General features: G+C 39.9%; 1 protein-coding gene across 28 annotated transcripts in view; it reads right to left on the reverse strand.

Annotated features, from left to right (window-relative positions):
* Positions 1-15,481, reverse strand: part of mef2aa (myocyte enhancer factor 2aa) — a 156,258-nt gene that overhangs the window by 119,994 nt on the left and 20,783 nt on the right. For 21 of the 28 annotated variants that reach the window (XM_088641378.1, XM_088641374.1, XM_088641377.1 and 18 more), the window contains one exon: positions 14,301-14,431. The exons of 2 other annotated variants lie outside the window; for them this stretch is intronic. The gene's annotated coding sequence lies outside the window, so the exon portion shown is untranslated. The remainder of the gene's footprint in view (positions 1-14,300; positions 14,432-15,481) is intronic. 5 more of the 28 variants (XM_088641383.1, XM_088641382.1, XM_088641381.1 and 2 more) reach the window with 1 other exon arrangement.

Genomic DNA, 15,481 nt, shown 5'->3' on the forward strand with positions numbered 1-15,481 from the left:
ATGAAAAGTGTCTATGACTTATTTGTCTTTGAGAACTTAATTTTAAAAATCAGAGAATAATGAGATCAAACATGCTTCCTGGACACAATTTCTAATCTGGTCCCTGGGAAACCCACAGGGGTAATCAGAGGTTTCAAACTTCAAGATGGCCATTCGACAATGAGAAGAGTATCAATTAACTACATTAGCCTGGTAGTTAACACAAAAGAATACAGGGAGCCTGAATCCAGGCATTCGCAGGTTCCTGCTGATGTACGGCTCACCAACTGCATTGGAGTCTCATCTCAATGTTTTTTACTAACCTCTGTTCAAAGAGGTTGTTTGCAGCACTTAAAAATAACAGCTGTCTGATGCTTAAATATGCTGACTGAGTAGTAGGGCTGACTCAAGTCAACTCAAAAAAAGAGTGGAGCAACAACGTAAAATGTTTTCAAGATAAGTGTCTGATGTAGTCATAGAAAACGTAATTAAATTGCAAAAATGTAACTTGGCTGTAACAGGTAAGGCATCGATTTTCAGATAATACATTCAAATTCTTCCTCTCTCATTTAGTTTAAAATATTGCCTCTAAACTGCCTCTTGCAGTGCAATTTTTGGATGTAAGGCAAAGTTGAGCCAGAGTTACTATGGTTTTATTTACTTCAGTCAACTGAGCAAAGTGCTCTATTTACAAACCAAACTCTATGATCTTGGAAAACTATAAACTATAACAGTCCAGATATAAAGTATTTTCACACCCCGTTAGAATCATCTTCAGCCCCGTCATGTACTGTATGGTAACCCAGGGTGACACACTTAAATATTCTAGTGCTATCATGTGCAAACTCCACAAGCAAGATTTCCGTAATGTGCCCCGACCACAGTAATGAACATTTTCAACCTACATTTTTTAAGATTGTGAATATTTAACAGGGTTTTTTTCCTTAACCAGCAACAAACTAGGGTAAGCAATGCAAATAAAAGAAGAAAAAGGCACCATTTAATTCTGTCTCTAAGACATGCAGGAGTGCATTTCTGCTATACAAATTTAAAATGATTTATTACACTATCATGTTCGATATCTTAAAATTCTTTGAACAAGCAACAAGAGTAATGGTTACACACAGAACATATGAGATGGCATATTTATCAGAAGGTGTTTTGAAATCAATCCTCAAATTACATGTGGTAGACATTCAGGGAAAGTCAAGTTTGGGTTAATGATTGGTTAATGAACATAAAATAAAGAATACAGATAAGGGATAGAAGAGCTCCTTGGTTCAATTACTGTAGCTACTGACTACCTGATGAACTGAACGGGATGAACAGTGTCCTCTCGTTTGTAATTGTTCATCCAGATTGAAAGTTTTGCAGTGTTCTGCCAAGACAATTCAGAAGTGGGACTCAATGCAGCCACCCTGTTCCAACAGGGCAAGCACAGGGACAGCACCTGTGAGACACAGTTTAAAACTGCAGACTGAGATACCCATCAGCTCGTTAAAAAGCTACCAGGAAGCCACCAGAAATGAATCAGAGCCTGCCATCTGAATAAACACAGAACAGCTCACACCTGCATCATGAGATCTTGTCCCGAACTATTGAGTGTGTTCAGCCTTTTGCAAAACTTACTAATAGAGATGTACTGAAATTATTCCCTTCACATGTAACCATAGTAATCTCGTGTTGTGGGGCTATGACCCAGCCCATGTCAAGTCAGAAGTGTCCGACATCAGCCTTGAGGTGTGAAAGTATTTCTAGAAAATCAAGTCCTATACGACAAGATTAGAAACAGTGTCAAATAATTACATATAAAAGTCTTAATTTAAATTGTTTTATTAGTATTTTTTCATGTTAAGATCTTTTGAATGCTGGTGGCTGTCTCTACATTGTCTAGATTTTACAGGAATGTAGGAAACCTCCATACATCTTTGTTAATAAAAATGCAGGAGATAACACAGGCACATAATGTGCAGACGTTTAATTTTAAATATTTATAGTGATGTACTGTACAGAAAGAATCAAAGTAAACGCTCATAGTAATAATTGCTGGTGTTTAGATTTTATACAGTGATTTTCATTCCAAAGGATCCCAAGAGTTTTATGTAAAGGAGGGGAACCCTCAAGCTCCAGCAGAGCAGGAGACAGGACGACATTACTCCACCAACTGAATTAAGAAGAAGATTGGCTAAGGATCTGCGCCTGTGGCTGGAAGGTTGCTGGTTCATATCCCGCGGCCGGCAGAGGAATCCTACTCCATTGGGCCCCTGAGCAAGGCCCTTAACCCCAACTGCTCCAGGGGTGCCATATAAATGGCTGACCCTGTGCTCTGACCCCAAGCTTCTCTCTCCCTGTCTGTGTGTCTCATGGAGAGCAAGCTGGGGTATGTGAAAAGACAAATTCCTAATGCAAGAAATTGTATATGGCTAAAAAGGTGATCTTATCTTATCTCTTATATACAAACATTTGGAATTCCGATCCAGAAAGAACAATGCCTCCTACTGGGCCACCAGCACCACGTACAGCAGCAGTCTCCCAGCCCAGTACTGACTGAACGTAGCCTTGTTGAATGTCTATGATCTTACAAGATCTGGCTTACAAGGTAGCAACATCGCTATGAACAATACTAATTTTTATTAATATTTAATTTGGAAAAAAAGGGGTCCACAACAGTCTGAACTAATTTCATTTTTATCTGTTTCGGATTAAATACGCCAAAATGTTTTAATCTAGCCCTCTGAAGTGCAAAACCCATTAGAGATTACAAAGAATTTTAGGTTCATTTGTCTGTTTCAATTAGACACCAAAGTTTGTTTTTTTTATTACTGATCCAGCGCCTTGCTGAACTTCCAAAGCTTAACAAACAGGACCAGTTTCTGAAACATTAACATCATCCCCAAAGCAATAAAACACAAAGCGCATGAAAGAAGATTCCAACACATTTTTCTTTTGTTCTCACTTGTCTCACTTGTTACAAGAGGAGTGAATGCCACACACAAGAATTCAAAGGGGAAAAAAAAGTTTAATAGACTTAAGTCACTCTGAGGAAAAATAATAAAAGTAAGCTGAATGACGTATTGTCTGATTTCAAAGGAGAAATGAACAGTCAGATCCCTTTAAAACATTAGAATGAAGGAGAATGTGAAATCTTGGGGTTCAACGTTCAAAAACAGAACAGAAAACATTTTGCTTGAGCTCATTAGTGCTGCAAGAAAAAGTGTTATTGCAACATTTCTGGTGCGGCCACAGGTTAAACACCATTGCTGCAGACAACAAAATTGACTTCAGCCGTGACACTGATATATCACAAATTAGAGCAAGAGTTTCCTTTCAGGAGAGAGATGGAAAAGCAACCAGCTATTTCAATCTGATGCTGAAGCAGGAACAATGCAATAAAATGTACTGTAGGTGCCGACACACTATGTAGAAAAGCTTAAGCACATCACCAGAAAGGAAGAACCAGATTATATTAGTATATTAGTGGGTGAACTAGGCTTTATTTTAACTTAAACTATAATGCAAGCCAAACTACTGAATGAAACAAAAACCAGAAATGCCAGTTTGTTAGTTAGTCAATCTTGTTTTTTACACTAGCATATAATTTTGTTTCTTCTAAAACTACTTCAAAAGCTAAATATATATATATTTTTTTAATTTCTGTGTTTTTTAATATTAACTTGTAACACGAGTACCAACTCAGGCATGGTGTATCCTACATAGAAAGAAAAAACTGTAAGATCATAAAGTGGTGCAGATCTATATCAGTGTGTGGGTTTAAAAGTGAAAAAGTTCATTTTTTTTCACACAGTTAAGCTCTCAGCGTTCTTTTTGTTCCACTTTGTAAACATGTAATACTGTGTTACCTCCATCAATCCGGAAGTCTGGGTACCATAGATTATTCATAAAGCAGCAAATGCATTAAAATTCTAATTATAAATTAGTGCTAGCTAGCTTTGTACAGCCTTCTAATAAAGGAATATATGCGTTACTGGAAAAGACGTATGCTAAAGCAACTGCCGAACACAAACAGCGTGATACTAATATGTTGTTTTAACTTTTGTTGCATTTTTTAAAAGACCTTGGTATTCAATTTTAGAAATGAATGTGCAAGAATACTTCTAAAGGGTGTTAATAGCATGAGGTCATGGGAAAACTATCTATCAGATAAATTTGTTAACTTTAAATTTCACACCCGCTTGGTTTCTGCAAGTGTTTGTCCTGTACTGATACCACACTCACAAACCACAGCCTCCTACTGTGGAAATTTACCTCCAGGATTTAATTTTTAAAACGTTCTATGACACCATCCTCAGAACAATTTACAAAAGACAGATATTTGTAAAAAAAAAAGCAACATTTTTCTACAATGGCATTACAGTGAAATTATTTTTACATGTTAAAATGAATACGTCTTAATATGAGAACTGACAAACTCTCATATGTAAATTCCTTTTGTTTTATGTACAGTAATAGCAATAATTCAATTTTTATATATGAGGGTTTACATATTGTATAATAATTCAATGTATTTCATACAGAATTTTACTTATAATGACGATTGCTCTGTGTTCAGAACAGGCAGTATTAAACTTTTGTAAACTAGACAGACACGGTTTTTGTCTGTTTACACAAAATGTACAATCTTCGTATGAAAACACGCCAATACCCCCGAGGACAAATGTTTTGCTAAGCCCATTGTCTTCTAAGTGCTAAATAATTTACTTACCAAAAAGTAAATGCAACTAAACACAAAATTTACAATTAATGTTCTTTTCAGTACTTGCAGTTTTCAAAAACACCAAGAGCTATGATTTATAATGTACAAATTTAAATTGATAAAATAAAAAAAATTGTCATGTATGTTAAAAAAGTTCTTAAACAAACAAAAGCATAACATTATTTTTGAATGCTTTTAGTATGCAATTTCTGTCACGTAATGCTTTCAGATTGACATATTTTATACTGTATTTCAGAGCCCAATTGAAAACTACATTTCCTGAGTGGTAATATTATCAATGCCAATGAAAACACGTTGGATTTGGGAAGATAGTGCACAAACTGTATGCACCATAATGTTCCTATATAATTTATTAATGCACTCTTTTAGTTCCAAAGAAAGTTTAAGAAAAAGTGTAAGTCTAGAATCCTATGTGCATGCTATGAGGTACGTTTCTGGGATTTAGGCAGTTCATCGGCTGTTTTTGACACAATTTGTGACAGATATGTGTTTCACAGTATTATATTTCATTGGTTAATAATTTTACCTCACTCGCCAGTTGGTATGGTTCAGTGAGCGCGCTTCATTTGAGATACAGCTTCCGAAGTCAAGCAGACGAAGAAGATCGGCAAGCAGCCTGCTCTGCCTCACTATCAGAATGAGTCAGTGGCAGTGTGATCAGTAACACCTTTTTTCAAGAAAGACGTCCAAATTTACCAATAAATTAGATCAGTGCCACAACCGGATGCTCAGCCTTCACATTACTGTATGAATACCAAAACCCAGCAACAAACACCACAGAAACAAACATCCTGCTACCTTATCACAAGGTAGAGGGTCAGCACCGAAGTCCTGCTGAGCTCTTTTTGAAGTGTGAAAGGAAATTACTAAAACACTTGGTGCTTATATCTGCAGAGTAGGGGCCTTACTCCAACGTAAAGGTATTCAACTTCCTGTGCTCTGTGAGTATCTTTAAACAAGACCAACAGGCATTAGTGTTTGTGCGTTTCGAATGACAGCAAGCTAACTTCAGTCCGACCTGGCTGCAGACACACAGAGACATTAACATGGGCAGTGTTGGTGTAGCAGCACAACCCTTATGTGACATAATACCCAACACAAAACAGAGAAGGCCTAAAACACAAAATCCATCTGTTTTCCTGGCGGCACATAGGGGTCATTGCAGTTACTCTGTCAGATGCTGGTGTGTTCTGCGGGTGTAGATGTGCTGTGGAACAACCCCATTTTGTCTGGCCAGGGTCTGCAGCTTCTGCCCTTTGTTGTGTCCAGTAAACCAAAAAGACAAACATTCACTCACAGAACTTAAAAGCCAGCACCAGCACCCATCACTGCCTCACTGCTGATGTCCCTCTTTGTACAGACAATGAAAAAACACGACAATCTGTTTACTTGTTGGCTTCATAAAGGTTTTCCCAACTAGGACAGTCAACTTACAACAAGGACAATCAACTTACAGCAATTGCAACTATTCTATCAATAGGAAAAGTCTGTTTTAGATGATGTCATCAAGAGTATCAATTAGACTTTTTTAATTAAACTCTCTACAGGCTAGTCCAGAATGTATTCTTTGCTAGAGTGCCTATTCTAATCATCTTTCAGCAAAGAAGTAATCACGTGTTCTTTTTAGACTGCCCTCTGTAACAAAGCAATCCAAGGCTACAGTGTATTTTGTGCATCTGGAGTGGCAGCACGAGAGTCCAGTTCTGATGCTGGCAGGGTTTTTTTGTATCTGCACCTTACTCAAGCTGACTTGGAGCTGCTGTTGAAGGTGCATCTGCTCAGAATCTCAGAAAGGCAGAGATAAGCAGAACTCTTCCACATCTCCTTCCCTTCTGCCTTAGCTAGTGAAGCTTCCTGCTACAGGAAATTATGATTCTTTTTTAAATTCACAGAAGTTCCTGCTAGAGGAAAAGGAAAATTGACGCGTAAACGTTAAATATGAAACATTTGCCCTGTATCCCATGCATTCAAAATCTCTTGTTCGGTATGCAAGACGTAAAAGAGTAGGGCATTTTTTCTCCAAATAGAATACAATCAGCAGAAATCAAAAGCTCTTTAAAACAGGTGGGCTATGACTCATTTCATGTGTACACCAACTACCACAGTCATTTGCAAACCAACCTCAGAAGCCGCAGTTGCACAAAGCAGGCACATGGGCTCATTTAATATCTGATTCCATTTGAATAACATACGAATTAGTAATTATCATCATCCCTTTTTTTCTCCCTTAAAAAGCAATTGGTCGTTGCAGTATTATGCTAAAACTCAGAGCACCCATTCCATCAAGAGTTTAACACCAGAAAAAAAAATCATTTGCAAACTATATGACTAAATTATCTAATAATATGAGGATGACTGGAAGACCTCTAAGTAGAACTAGAAAAGAAATTATCATAGAGCACTGCTGCTATCACCTCCTTATTGACAATGGTTATGTCTACTCAGCTGAGTCATCCATCTTGCCTGGGCTTTTCCCTGTTTATGCTTTGTATTTTTGCATGTAGCCTATAGAGGATTGTTGAGAAAAATAAAGTCACTCTTTCACTGAATTAGACAAGAAAACATTCAAATCAGAATTCTCTACACACCAAAAAACAAAACTGAAAAATATGATTAAAAATATATTATTTATATACTGTACCTAAGATGCATTAAAATTTTCTTTTTTAATCCGTGAATGATTCAGAACTCGTGTGTTTCGAGCTATTACATTTTTGAGATGTTGAAGATCTTCTTTCTCTTGTAAATGTTCATAAAACACAAAACACATGGAAAGATTTCCTTCACTGGACTCGAAATGCAGTGTTTTATTTTAAAGGTTTGCTCCAAGCCGGAACTACGGAATGGAACTAAGCCCAAAATAAAATGTTAATTCACGTTAAGGCAGTGTGTGAATTTAAAAGGGAGACCATGATGCCAAGTTACAAATAACCCTATAGGAATAGAGAAAAGGTCTGAAATAAATAGGAACTGTAAATAAATTATCCTTATCCATTATCCTTAAAAAACATTTAAAAAAACAACTTGACTGAATGGTCCAATCCTGATGCAAATAGGGCCTGTCAGACAGGAATTAACAGCTTCAAACCACATGTGAATGTATGGTGGAGGCCTACCACCAAATGAGGTGCAGGTGTGGAGACAAAAGAAAATGTGCTACTGCATTACAGGGTTTAAAAGCAACTTGTAAGTATTATTTATACAAGCATGCATTCAGCATGCAAGTCTATTTAGAGCTTGTATTAAAATGTATATATACTGTTCACACACACATCGCTTTATAAGTTCAGCTCTGGAGCGGCGCAGTCAGATGCCTGCGTGTAAAACCAGGCAGGTAGTACTCTGCAGCGAGTCTGCTCGAAAGCGACGCGGAGCAGGGGGAAACGAGAGCTGCAGCTGGGATGCGGGGAGGCAGCCGGAGCAGACCGTGAAGAAAAGCATCAACGAAGACGGATACGAAGCAAACTGACGCTGGTCGGACCAAGGCAAGGTGCCGCCTTCAGCTGCCTGCTCAGTGAAAGGCAGGTCAGTGCTGGGGCGACCTGTGGCCTAGTCAGCTCTGACCCGTTGGTCTGCTCACTACCGACATCACCAGCTACATGAAAACATTTTCAACAGGAAACTTTTCCACCGTTGTTTTCTTTGGTATTTGCTTATTTAAGTCTCACTGTTCTCACTGTGGAGCAATACAGAAAGGCCGGTAGAATACAAGGACAGCTAGAGTAGGCCATAAGGCAGCACAGAATTCTTCACCTGCCAAAAGCTTTCCACTGCCTCAACCAAAACCATCTCTCGGTTTCCTTCTTCTCTTTATATCGACAAACTGATTCAATCCCTATCAGAACCACAGCACCAAGTCCTATGAAAACGATGCCATTCATTAACACCTTTAATTTTGTCAGTCAACATTTTTTGTTTCGCCACCTGTGCAGGTCTTTGTGGTCCAAACCTGAGACTGGATGTTTGACAAATAATGGAATCAGTCCAGGGAAGAACAACCAGATTCATTCTGGGGCTTAAAGAAACGCTTTACCCTGACTGGCCGAAATAAATGTACCTTTTTAGTCTTGAAAAGAGAAAACTATGAGGGGATTCGAGTTTTCAAATTCTTCAAAGACACTGACAAAGCCAAAGCCATGAACTTCATCAATATTAGCGGTTAAAAAATATTCATTTAAATCTGAGAACAGTACGCAATTCATTGCGCAAATAATCGTGAGAGTGTGGAACAAGCTGCCCAACAATGGTGTTGATGTAAAAACCCTGGTTTCTTTCAAGAAACGGCTTATGAAATCCTGGAATTCATTAGCCACCAACTAAAGTACATAGGCTTAACATGACCTCCTCTCATGTGAAACTATTCTTATGTTCTTAACACAATGCACCTGGTGTCCAGGTCTTATTCAGAAAGCAAGCAATTAAGTGTAGTTCCACGATTGTGCTTCAGCTCCAGATTCCTCAGGGGCTGGCACATGAAAAGCCATGCTGATGTTTTCAGCGCCTCTTCAAAGTGCCTCTCTGGAAAAGCTGAGCAACGTGCATGAGAAAGAACACAAATGACTGGATGTGAGCAACAAAACAAGCCGAATTAAAATATTATTCATAATAACAGAATTTTGTAGTCAGCTGTCGGGATCTTTATGAATCTTTTTAATATGAAATAATGACCAGGAACAACATTGACATCTAAAAGAAATGTAATTATGTAAATGAGACCAATCTAAAGCGGATGCTATACATTTACAAAAATATAGATATTTAGCATGATTTTTTCCATGCATCTATTTCTCTACTGTCAGTTTTCCACGCAGAAATCATAACAACCAAGATTTTAGCAAAGCACTGAAATTCTTTTATATACTACCCTGTTATCTCAGGAAATCTTGTTCTTCTTTCTTTACACTGTTTCTGGGAAGGCTATACTTATATTGTCTGCATATTTTTATCTTGTTCTTTGGAAAGACAGACAACATTGCAAATAAATTAAAAAACCTCTCTAAAGATAGGAGTGCAGCTTAGATCGGGCCAGACTCAGCATCAATACACCCCCAGTCCAAGTTAAGTGCTGAGCAATGACAGAGGGTCAAACATAAAGTCCCCTCAACATCTTGCTTGGAAAAGCTGAGCCCAGAGATTTAGGTGGTAAATAAAAATAAATACAATTGGCATTGTGACTCTTTGGCTTTGGAGAAGTTGACATTTCCATCACAAGCACAATTAAAAAAAGCTCCAAACGAATGAGCTGATGGAAATATACTGTACTAAATAAAGAAAATGCAGATGCTTGATTTCTCATCAAAGAAGGGATTTATTGCCATCTCTACATAATGCAACCAAAACCCCCATCCTCTTTCCTATTTTAATGGATACAGTTATTTAAAAGATGATTTGCAACAGACAGAAGGAAACGGAGGGTAAGCCAACTTGGATTCTGATGTTAACGATGCAGAAAGATTTTACCCCATACAAAGACATCTCATTTATTCAACTTAATTGAACGCAGTGCTACGAGACCACAGGACGGTACAGATCGCTGTAAACTTTCACTGGGATTCATTCATCCAGATGTCAAAAGAAATATTCTCTAGAGCTGAAACCATTCTGCATTTGGATGTTTTTAACCTCACACTTTCAAAAATGCTGGTGTCATTGCACTGCTTCTGCAGATTTTCAAACAGCTCACCCTGACATTCTAAAATAAATTTCAGGAGGCTGGTGGTTTTTCAGTATGTTGTCAACTCCGTTGTCGGGTGTTATGCTGCAGTGCTTGAGGCCCTTCAAGGGCCACTAGTGCAGCCCTCTGCACTCTGCAGTTTTCAAGTCATTCACAGATGACCCACAGAGGTCAACACGGGGACCAGAGGTCCTGAACAGGTACAGCTGAAAGAGGATTATCAGAAGATTCAGACAGATACTCAGAACCCTGCTGCTGATTCTTAGGGGCCGCGTGACGGAGAAGGGAGGGCAGTGGAGCCCACTGCCTGGCCCCACAGGCTCTCACTGTACCGCAAGGGTTGACAAGGGCTGCACTGATCACTGGCTCATGTACCGAGCAATCAGTTCGCCGGTTGGAGCATGTGTATCAGCATCACCACTGTTTGTTTCTAGGATGTGTGAGGTTGCCACAGAAACACCTACACCGCTGTTTGTTTAGCGGAGTTCGAACACAGAGCTGTTTTCGAAAAGGGTGACAAGGCACTACAAACAGCATTTTTAGTGGCTAGTCATTTAGAAGCACACTTCACACACACATTCGCTCTCCATCAACCCTGGTATAAACAGCCCATTCAAACCCACACTCTATTAACTGATGAGCTGCTTGTATCGGCTGTTTCAGTGTCCATGTGCAGCGCGTGTGTTGCTCTGATCTGAGCCCAGAATTCCTCGGCTCTGGGCCGGCAAGCCACTCAGGAACAGCAAGTTCAGACACAGACTGGAGGAAGTGGAAGAGGCGCACGAGTCCTCCAATCTCAGCCTGCCTTTCAAAACACTGATAAAAATGGCTGAAAGTAAGACAGATGGTCACCTCTGCCTAGTGAGCAACCAGGAAAAGATTTTCCTGGTAATGAGAAAGCATAGCAAAAATAAATTCAGCTGGCATGTGTCTAGCTGGATAATACTCTGCTCTAATACCTCTTTAGACATTCAGGTTTAATTATAACTGAGCAGGCTTTTTTTAAATACATATATAAACAGACTGGGAATATAAGCATTAAAATATGGTTTAATAAATATTCACTTTGTAACCTTATACTAATGTCAGAGACACAACCGCTGCAACTCTGTATGTTTTAAAGGGCATGTGGTGTACAGTCCTCTTGCCAGGGCCCGTTTCAAATCCCCTGTGTTCTGGTTTTGGAAATCGTCACTGCATATTAACAGCGAGTTTAATACAGTCAAACTGTGGAGCTTGAAGCCTAATGGCTGGTTTTATTTGGCACACCCGGGAGAAATCTGTTTGCAGCCGACACTGGCCGTTTTGTGTGACTACAGGAAAAAAGAATGACAAGCTAATATTTTGAAACAGATTTTTGTTTGATTTCTTTATTTACCTTGTGTATTTATTGAATCTTGGGGAACCTATTTAGCATCAAAAAGTGAGGCAATGTGGTGGAGTGGTTAGACAGGAGGCAGCCAGAGGTTTCTGGTTTTGAACTGCATCTTGGACTGGATTGCTCTGGTGATCTCCATAGGGGCTCTGTGCATGCCACTGGAATGGAGACCTATTCCCAGAACCGCAGATACTGGAGAGAAGCTCAGAGCTGACTAATGCCATAGAAATACATTCCTTCTGTGATGGGTTTCCTTGGTTTTGTGCTGTTAGTCTCAATCGTAATAAATTCTTCTTCACAATCTTTTGTGCTACCACCGGGGGTAATGATATCAAACATAAATAACAATAACAACAAAATAACAATAATGGACCAGAACCTAGCAGTCAAGACTGGTGCTTTCAACCTGCTCCATTCTGAAATTATCAGCCAGCCAGCTCCATCCGTTCATAATGAGTAGGATCACTGCGACTCTTAACAGAGTAGTGGCCAAAGTCCAGCCTTGAAGACTCTCTGTTATCTTTAACTCATCCCTTCTAAATGGCATGGAGACTCATCTGCCAATGGACTGAGCAGGGTTTGTTCAATTAAGAAAGTGAGAACACAAACTTCACACATCAGTATATATTTGATCAGTTGTCTGATTTTCTGAAGTCTTACTAAAAACAAAAACCAATATGTAAATTTCATTTACACCGACCCAGCTGGGAATCGCCACTTGTTTCTTTATGTCTCAGCTCACAGTACCAGCTCATAACTGAATGGAGAGAAGGAGGACAGGCATTCAAACTCCCCTGACCTGCCCACCATCAGAGCCCTTCATCTTTCCACAGCTTCCAGCGCTGGCGTTCCAGACTGGAGAGTTCGTGTCGACTGGTGGAGCACTGGCACCTCTCACTGGCATCACTGCAAGCCTGTGGCCCATAGCCAACTACTCTGCTGCTGGGGAATCCTGGTCACAGCCGTCTGGAGGCACGGCTGTGGCTCAGACTTAGCTTGCAGCCCCTTGGCCACAGAGCTCAGCCCCCTCTCAGTAAGAGCCTTTATTCGCCACTCAGGAGCAACTTCTGAGAAGCAAAAAAAAAAACACTTCTGGGCTGTGGATATCATTTGCCAACACCGAATTAACGGTTGCAGGATGTATTAAGGTATTACCACGCAATAAATCAGAGCAGCCGTGTGTTGAGTGGCCCTGCATGTAATCTCTAAACCCAAAGTTCAAATGAGCACTATATAGAATCAGTTCCTGAAAATGACTAGGGAACACCAGCTGTCACATCAGACAAAAGCAAAAGCCTTTGCTATGTCTGGAAATATCTTCACAAGAAGAGAAGGCTAATTGTTAGCTGCATTTAGACCTATATTTATGTACAACAGTTCTTTGGTTAATTAAAAGGAGAGATTCTCTTTCACTGAATCCCGAGGAACAAGCATAAGCACCAAGTCCACCTAGGGGAGACCTAAAGCATTATCTGCAGGGCTCAAGATTCTGCATGCTGGCTCCGGGTCTCACGCAGGGCTGCTGGAATTCCTGTCTTGAAGGCGGTGCTGTTGTAGGCAATGACTGGGGAGAACCACTGCTTGGGGAGTGCACTTCAGTGGAGGAGTAAAGGAGGCTTTAATAAGTAGTGTGCAGAAGTGTGGTACAGTTGTTAGGGCAGAAATTCTGAACATAACTGTTACCGTGCCCTCACGCCCTGCTCAGATAATATTATAGGCTCAGGGAAGAGATTAACACTAGCATCCAGTACGTGTTAAAAACATCACGGTTGGCATACAGAAGAATCTATGTGAAGCTGTTTAGCACCCTCCGTAAAACCAAGTCAAAATGTCCTGCTACCTAATTGTCCTACCTACTGTCCTAATTGTTTGTGCCCACCTAGGAAAAAATCATTTACATTATTTTTACCAACTTTAAATCTTGACATTTGTATTTTAATTATTGGAATGTGGTGTCTAATAACAAATCTGCCAAAACCTCTTAGTTGCTCACATGCTCAATTAGTGAGGTACCTGAACTGTCTAGCAGCTTACAAAACTAATCCCAGATCTTTCTCTCCAGTCAATTACACAAAAGCCTAATAAATACCTTTATGACAGATTGAAACATTTACAGCATTTGGCTCAGGTTAGAAACACCACAGCATTTACTGTAGGGAAAAGTAACCCAGCTCATAAGGGCTATAGAAATTCTTACTGAATTAAGATTGCAATGTTCAGTACTTGTAAGGATAGAAATGTCATGTAAACAATGATGCACCAATGATAACGTCTGAGGAAACTGTTCTTCTCATTTGCACCTAGGTGATTTGTTAGTGTCTAAGAAAAATAATATCCTAAACTGTTGTATAGGGTTGTAGATCACCAAAAAATGAACTGACCAATGTAAGAAGACAAAAACTCTGAGCCTGTTAACTAAACAAAGAACTCTGACATGACAATTTGTAAACTAAAAAAACTATTATACAACAGCTCTCAACTCCCATCCAAAATAGTAGCTTCCAGCATTAATGGGATGAACTATATAGACGCACCAGTCAAAATGGTGTTCCTCCTTCTGCTGGAGCAAGATTATCCAGTGTCCCTCTCTCTCTTCCTTCGCCTTCAGTGACCTCTCCTTTTGTCCCAGTCCTCGCTGTGTTCACCTTCGCAGAACAGAAAATTCCTGGGGAGACGAAGAGAGAAGACAGGCAAGCTCATTTCACAAGCGCTGCTGAAGCGACAGTCTTCTCTAACCCCCACGACCTGCTCTAATTGCGAATGAGATGCACCCACACGCGCCACACTTCTGGTGTCTCCTCCAGGGACGAGCTGAAGTGACGAAGTATTATTCCTTGTCTGAGAACTGTGTGAAGTGCCGGGCTGCTCACCAGCGCTACAGTCCCTCCTACTACATCTATGGGGATTTCAGGAACACAGACTAGAATCCCGTTGCAAAGCAGTTAGATGCACTTCAGATCATTTTGAGTTCCTCTGTAGACTGTGATGAAATAGCACTAAAATGTTCAGCTTCTGTGTTTTCAAACTCATCTGTTTCCCTGCATTCTAAAGTTCAATGACTACTCCCCTTTTGCAAATCGATAGAAAGTAAAACATCCTGATTGATCTAGAGGTCTTGTTACACTCTGCATAATCTGTACTTATGATAAACTGGGCAGCCAGCAATTAGTACTCAGTACTTTTCCATTTTGATTATGTACTTTGCAACAGTCACTGTGCAGTACATTATTTTGCATATAAAAATCTAATCAATTCCCGCACCACCCAGCCCTGTTAAAATCCTTTTTTTTTGCAATTGGCATCTTAATCAGAAATTCTCAGTCCGCACATGAATAAACTAGTCTGTGTACAACAGCTGCTGGCAAAACTGAAGAAAAAAGGTAAAAGGCAGGATTTCTGCAAGTGGAGGTTTGATTGAGATGGGTTTTTAAAAGAAAGCCCTCCTACAGAGACAGCACAGAAAGAGGCAATATATGGACAGCACTAGCCTGTCTCCTTGACCATGTGGTCTGGAGTTCACCCTCGCCAATAACTGCTCCCCTGGCTTGTCCTCGCCTTGGGAGTCAGGCTGAGCCACTCAGTGCCACCTCATGTGTGCACCTGATGGAAAGGGAGACAGGGAATGTGCACACCAGGGCAATGTGGCAAGACGTGTCACACACACAAAGTAGCGAACGAGATTCACTAAACAGTGTTGAGCAGTCAGGATCAGCCT

Source organism: Lepisosteus platostomus, chromosome 7, assembly GCF_059453375.1.
Source record: "Lepisosteus platostomus isolate fLepPlt1 chromosome 7, fLepPlt1.hap1, whole genome shotgun sequence".
In the NCBI taxonomy this organism is placed as follows: domain Eukaryota; kingdom Metazoa; phylum Chordata; class Actinopteri; order Semionotiformes; family Lepisosteidae; genus Lepisosteus; species Lepisosteus platostomus.